Here is an 8,513-nt window from a genome sequence, read left to right on the forward strand (position 1 = left end):
GTAGTGTGATGTACCCTATGGGAAGGTCATACACAGTGTTTGGAGCAGGGTAGTACAATAGTAGAACCAAGTCGTACGGTAGTGTATTGTTGGGGGGGGGAGGGGAGCGACAGAACCAATGCTAAGGCACACATAGACGAAATCCAACATAAGAAATTGTACTTCAATTGGGGAGTATGAATATTTTCTAATAAGAATATTGATCAGATTTGCCAGATCCAATCCCAGAAATGCACAAACGGAATAGGGTGAGGGTTGAAGCCTATTGAAACTGGAGAAAACCAAGTAGGGAAGATCTTTCGCTTCTAAAATGGTGAACAATATTGAACTCTAACAGGAACCTGTAGTACAAAGAAATAATCCAAATCACATACCAACTACTACCTATGTTTCATACTTAACTACCCTTCAGAGAAACTTTTTGAGGGTTTACAAAGATAGCCGACAGTCACACCTACCGACAAAAATAATTAAATAAAAATGGGTCCAAGATATACTAAATCAATCAGAACCACAAATACAAATATTATTAACTTGGGCCCCATACAAATTAATTAAAGTAACTAATTAAAGGTCCTTTTGTTATATTATTTAAATTCTATGACCAATTAATTAATTTAATTTAATTATTACATTAAAATTTGTTGACATGACAAATCCTCGCTTCCCAAAGATTGCTTGCCCTCAAGAAATTTTCCATCATACGAAATGCTAATAGCTCTAGGGTCCCAAATCAAACGCATAGGCAAGATAGGTGAAATGGCATTAATCCTCCACAACACCACATTATTGTTGAACTTTTGTTGCGCCACTCTGATATAAATATTGTCATGTCTTGAGTCACTAGGATCCCAAACCAAATACGCAAGTGAAATGAGTGAATTGTCATCAAGCCTCCCTTGCACCACGCTACTGTTAAGCATCCTCTGTGCCACTCTAATATAAATATTGTTTCATCCCGAGTCATCAAGATCCCAAACTTGAAATTCATCTATGTAATTCATCATGATTATTATTGGGGAATAGACTTTATAATCAACTAATTGTAAAGATTGCTCCTACAAATAATCCTCAATTGAATCTGCATCACCAAGAGATTGAATAACTATCAGTAGAGCTTGCTTATTTAGATGGTCATAGTAGAACCCAAATTTCTATCAAGTTGATCATCAAGAATTGGTTCAATGATATTTGTGCAAGTACCTTCTTCCAGAATCATTTCCTTCATCTTGGTCTCAGGTACCAAGTAGATTCTATCTTTGTGGTAAATGATTTTGCCAACCACCTTGTATTTGTCATCATGTACTTGACCATCCAATAGTTGGCACACAAAAGTATTCTTGGAGTATTCGACTAATAGATGTGCCCTCCAATTGGCTGGAAATTGAGCCAATGTAATCTACGTCAAAGCTCACCATTCTCCCAATAGGCTGGCAGAATCACTAGCTCAGATACCACTATAATGTTCTATTCCAAATGCCACTTTTAGAAGGATAAGTTGGTCATACGGTAGTGCAATGTACCCTATGGGAAGGTCATATGGTAGTGTGGGAGTAGGCTAAACACACAAGAGAGGTCGTACATAGTTTGTGGAGTAGGGCAGTATAGTAGTAGAACCAAGTCGTATGATAGTGTGGGAATAGGCTAAACATATAGGAGAGGACATATGTAGTGTGTGGAGAAAAAAAGTACAGTAGTAGAACTGATCTGTATGGTAGTGTATCATGGGGGGAAGAGTGACATAACCAATGCTAAGGTGCACATAGGTGAAATCCAACATAAGAAATTTTACTTCAATTGGAGAGTATGAATATTTGCTAATAAGAATATTGATTAGATTTTCCAAATCCAATCCTAGAAACACATAGACAGAATAGGGTGAGAGTTGAAGCCCATCCAAACTGGAGAAAATCAAGTAGGGAAGATCTTTCATTTCTGAAATGGTGAACAATACTGAACTCCAACATGGACCTACAGTACAAAGAAATAATCCAAATTGCAGACCAACTACTACCTATGCGTTGTGCTTAAATACCCTTCAGAGAAACTTTCCAAGGGTTTACATTGATAGCTGATGATCACACCTACCTACAGAAATAATTAAATAAAATAGGCCCAAGATATACTAAATCAATCAGAACCACAAATACAAATATTATTAACTTGGGCCCCATATTAATTAATTAAAGTAACTAAGTAAAGGTCCTTTTGTTATATTATTTAAATTCTAGGACCAATTAATTATTTAATTTAATTTAATTATTACATTAAAATTTGGGGACATGACAAATCCTCACTTCCCACAGATTGCTTGCCCTCAAGTAATCTATCATCAGACAAAATGTCAATAGCTTCAGGGTCCCAAATCAAATGTGTGAGCAAGATAAGTGAAATGATATTAATCCTCCACAACACCACATTGTTGTCAAACTTTTGTTGTACTAGTCTGATATAAATATTGTCATGCCTTGAGTCACTAGGATCCTAAACCAAACACGTAGGCAAAATGAATGAATTGTCATCAAACCCACCTTGCACCACACTCTCATTAAGCATCCTCTATGTCACTCTGATATAAATATTATTTCATCCTAAGTCACCAAGATTCCAAACTTGAAATTCATTTGTGTAATCCATCATGATTGCCATTAGGGAATATACTTTGTAATCAACCAGTTGTAAAGATTGATCCTACAAATAATCCTCGATCAAATCCACATCACCAAGAGGTTGAACAACTATCAGTAGAGCTTGCTTATTTGGAGGGTTGCTGGTAGAACCCAAATTTCCATCAAGTTGATAGTCAAGCATTGGTTCAATGATATTTGTGCAAGTACCTTCTTCGATAATCATTTCCTTCATCTTGGTCTCAGGTACCAAGTAGATTTTATCTTTGTGGTAAATGATTTTGTCAACCACCTTATATTTGTCATCCTATACTTGACCATCCAATAGTTGGCATGCAAAAGTATTCTTGGAGTATTCGACTAATAGGTGTGCCCTCCAATCGGCTAGAAATTGAGCCATAGTGTAATCCAAGTCAAAGCTCTCCATTCTCCCAACAAGTTGGCAGAATCACCAGCTCTGATACCAATATAATGTTCTATTCTAGATGTCAATTTCAAAAGGATAAGTTGGTCATACAGTAGTGTGATGTATGCTATGGGAAGGTGGTACGGTAATGTGGGAGTAGGCTAAACACATAAGAGAGGCTATAAGTAGTGTGTGGAGCAGGGTAGTATGGTAGTAGAACCAAGTTATACGATAGTGTGGGAGTAGGATAAACACACAAGAGAGGTTGTATGTAGTGTGTGGAGCAGGGTAGTATGGTAGTAGAACCAATCTGTATGGTAGTGTATCATGGTTGGGGGGGGGCTAAGGTGCACACGAATGAAATCCAACATAAGCAATTGTACTTCAATTGGAGAGTATGAATATTTGTTAATAAGAATATTGATTAGATTTTCCAGATTCAATCCCAAAAACACATAGATAGAATAGGGTGAGGGTTGAAGCCCATCGAGACTAGAGAAAACCAAGTAGGGAAGATCTTTCATTTTTGAAATGGCGAAGAATACTAAACTCAACAGGAATTTTTAGTACAAAGAAATAATTCAAATTGCATACCAACTACTACCTATGTGTCGTGCTTAAATACCCTTTAGGGAAACTTTCTGAGGGTTTACAAAGATAGTTGACAGTCACACCTACCTACGGATTTAAATAAATAAAAATGGGTCTGAGAGGTACTAAATCAATCGGAACCACAAATACAAACATTATTAACTTGGGCCCCATATTAATTAATTAAAGTAACTAGTTAAAGGTCCTTTTGTTATATTATTCAAATTTTGGGACCAATTAATTAATTTAATTTAAATTAATTATTACATTAAAACTTGGGGACATGATAATCTAAAACTAAATTGAAACATGCACATTAAAAATGTGCAAATGAAAAGTATTATCAAATAAATGAATCAAATAGATTTCGAATGCAATTCATCTAAATCAAACATGCAAGGCTAAACTATTACATGCAAATCTAAACAATTTTGAATGCAACTCTAAATCTGAGATGAAACTAATTGAAATTAAAATCTAAATCAAAGTAGTTATAACTAATTTTGAAACTAAATCAACATCTAAATCTAAATACATAGCTAAATCTAAATCTAAATGTAAAACTAAATAAAAAATAAAAAATAAGAATAGAAATCTCACCTGCAAAAAAATTACTCCAAAACTTTAAATCTACTCCTCTTCAAAAACTCCAATCTACTCCAACAATCTCCACCACTTCCTCCCTGCAAAATCACAAAATGAAAATGAAATGAGGAGCATTTGTTTTATAACCTATGAGAGACTCCTCATATCCCCTAATAGATGTCTCTTGACATTCCATGAATTTTTTAATTCCCCCACTCCCCACAAAAAATAATCATGAATGTGCGTGCTAAAATATAGTTAACAAAAAGAATATGTTTCATATTTAAAATTTTAAAGAAATTATTTCAGCCCTATTTTTTTGGGTTCTATTTTTTCAATCCTATTTTTTTCGGACCCTATTATTTCGGCCTCCATTTAGCTTCCTATAATTTCAGCCAACTATTATCTCAGGAATTCTTTTTATTTTAGAATTTTAGAATTTCATATTTAATTTAAAATTTTGCAATTGCTCCCAACTCTTTTTTATTGACGAAGAATCTTTTTAGCATATTCTCGTGCTGGGATTTCCATTTGTGCTCCCATAGTATAGAATGACTCTCAATGTAAATATGAACAATTATTTTTGTATCCACCTCAACCTTTTAAGTCTAGTTTTCATACTTGTAAGCACTTGAAATTATATGGATTGACACACAAGTCTAATAAATGGTTACAATCAAGCTCACAACCAACATGGTATGACCATTTTCCCTCACAACATTGTTTACTTGATGGAAGCCTTCCTAGTGACTTACCACTTCTATGCTTCATCCTTGTGATGCACTTTTGAGGGCCATAACTTTTGACTCAGATGTGGGTTTTTGCTCAAAAATTTAGGGTGGCTTCATTAGAAAGAATTAAATGGTTGATTGATTCAAATATGCTCTATTATTGACTTGAAATATTTATTGTTGAGGCCTAGAAAAATCATATAGGCCTTCAAAATTGGCATTTAGTTTTCTTTCCTTTTTTAGAAACTTTTGTTTGTAAAAACTTTGAAATCATGTTTCTAATTTCAAAAGTTAGTTGGCAATTCGACTTTTCTAGTTAAAAATAGCTTTAGGGAAAAAAATCAGCTTTCTAGGAGTTAATAGGAAAATTACCTAAAATGACAAAATTAAAAATTTGTGCAAATTTGCCAAAAAAGGGAATTTTTGAGTTTTTTGTTATTTCAGAGTTTGCAAAGGATTGTAGAAGAAGTTGGTGATGAATAGAAAAATAATTGAGTCTCATATCTTGTGTTGTCTCAACTATATATTATTGTGAAGTTTAAATTGTGTGCTACATCACCTTGTGAGCTAACCTAAATTTTTGTACATCCTCACCTTGCAAATCCATGACTGTGTTCCTTTGATTATAGATTTTGTCAAACCTATGTTAATTAATAAGGTCACTTGGTCTAGCTACCTAGTAAAAGAGGTAGTGCATCCCTAATGTGGGTGACACTGTCATAAATTAGCAACCATGTGAAAATCTATGCTTTGGTATTTTTTCTATATTTTCCCTTATTAACGTTTTTTTAGTTATGGTCATATGATTTCTTCATATCTTTCATTTTATCCTTAACCAGATTTGTCCTCTTAACTTTCTCACATATTTTCTTTTTGAACCACCCTTTCCTTAATTTTGAGGGAACTAGTTTTTTAATAGAAAATAATAAAGAAGCATGTAGGTGGCCCTTACAAGTCTTTATGTAACAATCTCTCATCACTTCATCTAAAAACATAATCACCTTTACAAGATCATAAGCCTCTCTATAAAGATGATGAAGGGTACTCCCCTTAGCAACACAAATACACACATCATATAGAGGAAAAAAAACAATTTGCAAGAATAGAAAATGGGCTTCTTATTATCTCCAGTAGTATGGAATTACAAATTTCATAAATACAACATGAAAAGCCACATGGGCATTTTTCTTACAATTTTTTGTAAGCTAGAGCCACCAACAACAACTCATAACTGCCTTACATAACCTTACAAGCCTTGTTTATATAAGCAATTTTCCACTGCCCAAGAAGGTTCTAGATTTTTATCCCAAGACCTTGAGGCCAATCAACCCTACACTATCATTATTGTTTATATTTTATTGTATTAGAGTTGGCACAAACAATTTAATTTTCTACAATTTCAAGTAGCACAACTTCTGGAGACCATTAGCTAGTCAATCATTTCTTTAATTGACTATGATTACCACTTTTTGGAAATTTAGTCAAGGTTGGATCCCTCTTTGGAGCCTCCAAGGCCTTTTGAAGTGAGTTCAATTCTTTTATACCAAAATTTCTCAATAACTTCACAAGTACACTTGGTATTGCAATGAAACTTTACTAGTAGGTTGATATATCTAAAATGAACCTCCATAAATGAAATTAGAATATTTTGAGCTTGAATGACCAACTTATTAAGAATAGTAAGATTCTAGATGTAATGACCCCCTCTACTAGGTCAACATAAATTGATCTTTGAAAGAAAATGGGATCCTTTAGAATTCAATTCTTAGTAGAATTAATCATATTTAAACTTGTAATTATCATCACTAAGTACTACTATTACTTTTGGATAACAATAGTATTCCTTGTGTATCAATTCGCATAATGGATGGTAGATTCATAGTTGCTCGAATTTGGACACGATCTACATCAGTCCCATATTGCCCCAACATGAGCGATTTACTCCTTGAATGATGGTTTTCAAAAATCATTTACAGACAAGGGTATGTTTGTACCAAATTTAGCATGCTTAACCAATGAGGGTGGTCCCTTACTTATCACCCCTCATTCCATGTGAATTCTAATTCCATTGGGCCTAACAAATACCTAGGACCCTTCTAAATATGCCCTTCATTAAGTACTTTGGCCTTGTCCAGTGGAGATTGTGTCTCTTACTTGTCATCATGGTACTTGCCATAATACTCAATAGGGGTCACTTGGTTTTAATATGGTAATTATCTTTCTAACTAAGCTGTTTCTTATAGATTATGATCTTTTTTTTTATCCCTATTCTAATCTACTGTCTAATATACTTCTTTTCTTCCTATAACTTCCTTCGTCTTTGTATCCCACATCCTTGTTTTCCCATTTCCTTATGTCTCTTTCTTTCCTTTTTCACAATACACATCAGAGTGGTCTTCAGTTTGTTTGCTAACTGATATCAGTTTGAATGGCCTTTTCTTATTAAGTGCCCCCTTTTCCATCGCAAATTTTCTATCCTTGCACACCCCTTCCATGTCATACCTATCTTTCCCATCATTATAATATATTCCTTTTTAGTATAAATCTCCATTTGAAAATTGATGTGGACTGCCAAGTCAAAATGACACAATTCCCCTTCCATTGGTACGATAAAATTTTGTCACAGGCTAAGACATTGATTTATTCATAAACCAACAACATTTGAATTGCCTCTGTTTATTAATTTGTTCCTTTTTCTATGTTCAATTTCTAATGATGATTTCCCATTCTTGACCATAGTTTTATATATGTTGTTTACATTGAAGGATGTTACATTTCATGGTCCTGTGCTTAGGTAAGGAAAATGGTTTCTTAAGTGTTGCTATTAATTTTATATTTTTCCTTCTACGATCACATATCTTTCTCATTTTTATTAAATATTATTAAATAATCATTTTCATTAATTGATAATGATTATTAACTTGTTACTGGCCTAATAATATAAGCATAATTGATTCGCATTCAAATATAAGTAAATTTATTATTATTTGAGTAGAGAAACAATTATACAGTATTGGATTGAATATATTGGTATATACATTAATGGGTGTTTATGACAATATAGTCATTATTTATTATCTATTTTTTGGGCTCATGGCACTAGAAATAGAAACTCTACACTAAAATATCCCTTGAAAAGACAAAATATAAATATTTTTGGGTGATGCATGATTGCCTTTATACTCGGGATGCTCTTGCATCAAACACATGGGTTAATTTGAGAAGTGACACTTTCTCACTTCAAGTGTTTAGAGGAAAACCAAGATGATTAACCTCCTCCTTTATCAACAATGATGAATCTTCAACAAGTCATTTCCATTTGACCACATATTTTCATATATCCTATTTCTTATACTTCCACCAACAATACTATCAAGTATATCTTTAATATCCTTTGTAGCTCAAGTAGTTGATGGAGTACTCCAGTATTTTTATGTGCCCTAATTTTCAAGATTCCTTCATGATACTCTGGGTAAAAGCACAAACCTATGTCACCCTTTAGAATACCCTAGGGGGTTATGACCAAAAGTGTTACGATCGAAAGGGTTTCAACTATAACACTTTTGATTGTAC

The sequence above is a fragment of the Cupressus sempervirens genome, chromosome 10 (assembly GCF_028749045.1).
Source record: "Cupressus sempervirens isolate cs-2001-9-10 chromosome 10, ASM2874904v1, whole genome shotgun sequence".
Lineage (NCBI taxonomy): Eukaryota > Viridiplantae > Streptophyta > Pinopsida > Cupressales > Cupressaceae > Cupressus > Cupressus sempervirens.